This window comes from Poromitra crassiceps (genome assembly GCF_964638095.1).
Source record: "Poromitra crassiceps genome assembly, chromosome: 23".
In the NCBI taxonomy this organism is placed as follows: domain Eukaryota; kingdom Metazoa; phylum Chordata; class Actinopteri; order Beryciformes; family Melamphaidae; genus Poromitra; species Poromitra crassiceps.
This window is the reverse complement of record NC_139639.1, coordinates 2577244-2579979: the sequence shown is the minus strand read 5'-3', so window position 1 is coordinate 2579979 and position 2736 is coordinate 2577244.

Sequence of the window (2736 nt, the reverse complement as noted above, 5' to 3'; positions counted from 1 at the left end):
ACAACACTGGAGCAGGTTTGTATGATTCCTGCTTGAATAGTCGTCACAACACTGGAGCAGGTTTGTATGATTCCTGCTTGAATAGTCGTCACAACACTGGAGCAGGTTTGTATGATTCCTGCTTGAATAGTCGTCACAACACTGGAGCAGGTTTGCGTATCTGAATTCATTGCTGCTCGCCTGCTCACTGCTTTTGGTGGATGGCGGCGATGCTGCATGCATGCGCCTGTGTTTTATAAATAGAATTCTAAGAAATAAAAAGCACAAAATTCCGATAATACATACATATTCACCATTCACTATAGTTTCTTATTAGCATGGATATTAGCATATTGGCTGTTTATTAAGCACTTATTAATGCCTTATTATGCACGATCATATTCTACAACTGCTAGATTTCCCTCAATGACCTCCTAAGTACTGCTTATTGATAGTAAGTAACTGTTGTTGTACGTTAATTATGATCTTTAGTATGCTTAGCACAGTATGGGCCTTATAAGAAGGTAGTAGTACTAAAGCATATTAATATCATAATGAATGTACAACAACTTCCTCACTATCAATAAGCAGTAATTAGGATGTTATTGAGGGAAATATCTTAGTAGTTGTAGAATATGTTCATGCAGAATAAGGCATTAATAACTTCTTTATAGCTAATACTAATACTATTAATAAACAGCCAATATGCTACTAATATGCATGCTAATAAGCAACTATGTGTACCCTCTTAATAGCCTATAGTGTTACATAAATTACACTTTGTAGATCACAAGGAATCCCTGATTTTGTGGTGGTAGATGTTTAGGTTGATGTGAGATACAAGAGCAGGCCAGAAGCCCATTTGTCACACATCCCATGTGCCTGTGTGACAACACTGTCAATGGACTAGCGAGCTAGTGCTAGTCACTAGCCCATAGCAACATTGCCACCGTCTGGTCTAGATGTTAATAACAACTACTGTTGGCCAGCATAGAAAGTGGCATACGTTTCTGTGATGTACCAAATAAATTGAGTTGTGTTGGCGGGCCTGGCTGCCACGTGGAGAGGACATAGGAGGACTCAGAGAGCGCAGAAGATGGGCCAGTCATAACGAGGGCAGACTGTGAGATGATCTGGGAAACTGTCACCAAGTGTGGCCAGACGAGTTGTCTCATCTGACCACCAGATCAGATGAGGAGATGCGTGGGCTGCAAGAGACCTACATAAACACTGGTTCAACCGTCTAAATGTAGAAAACATCCTACAGCTATCAGGGTGTTTTCCCGATACAGGGAAGCATACACACACTATATGAACACAGAAGCAACAACTCAGCAACACACGTGTTTTCTAAAATATCGCTATTCAGCTCGTTCCTTTCCGCTCTAATTAATTCAAGAGGACTCCTCTACGCTGTATGGAGGCATTCATCTCAGAAGAAGAAAGAGAATCCCCCCAGCTCACGTCTGGGGATGCAGGAGCACTTGCATGGACATTCAACTCATTCCCTGCATAGTATAGTTCCGTTGCACTTTATAAACACAGTGACCTTTGGGTAGTGAGTGGGGAGACTGTCCTTCAACTGGAGGTTCAAGCCCGTCTGACAGCATGCATCTGAAGTGTCCTTGAGCAAGACACTGACTCCCTACCAGCCTAGTGGTGCTGATGTAGCTGACCTGCATGGTGACTGGGGCGAGGGCAAAGACAACCTTCTCCTATTAGGAATCAAAAGAGTATTATGTTTAAGTGTAAACATATGAATGGGTACAATGTGGTTTTCCCCACTAGTACCGCTATAAGAACATCGTCAACATTCCTTCTAGATGCTACAGAAGCATTAACGGAACTTTATTGTGCAGGAACCCTTTGTTTTTTGACAACTCATCATTGACAATCTGTACATGTTGTTTTGGGGATGTATATAAAGTGTTAATAACTTTAAGATGCGCTGCCTTTCTAGGTCAGCTGAGCAGGAATTTGGAGTTGTCAGCATTTCTGCAGAGTAAATAGGTCATGCTAACGAGAAGGGGGGTTTTGATGAGCCTCTCATACTTCAACCGCTCCTCACCACAAAATAATTTCAGATTGCCGATTCGATTGTGTAAAACGTGCTGACAATGGCTATTAGAGTCATTACATCGTAAACACACCACCAGACGATCCAGGAAGTACGACGCACGTGATATTTTGTGTAACAAAATTGCACTACGCGTGCATTTGCGTTGAGATCTAAATATGCAGCAATGTAGCCGAGGAGGGAGAAATCAACGTGCAGGATTGACGCAAAGACAGTGTGCAGATTATAGGATGTGCTGTAACATGAAGAACTTCACAGCAGGTTTATTAACCCAGAAAAAGGTAAATATAGATGAGAGCCACAAGGAGATGAGATGAACCTGATGCATCAGTGCAGCAGCTCCACATAAGCAGGTCTTGGCTTTGCATATGGCACAGACAGTGGAGGCTTCATTTGTGCAACGTGTGCACAAATCTGTCAGCCATGATGCAATAGAGGGCTTCCTGTCCTCAATCAAAGAGGTTACAATGAACGTGAGAAGAGTGTTTTGTTTGCACACACACACACACGCGCACACACACACACACACACACACACACACACACACACACAAACACAAGCACGCGCGCACACACACACACACACATACACACACAATCACACACACACACACACACACACAAACAAGTGCGCGCGCGTAGGCATGTAGGTAGGTGGAGGTATATAATGTATGCGTAGAG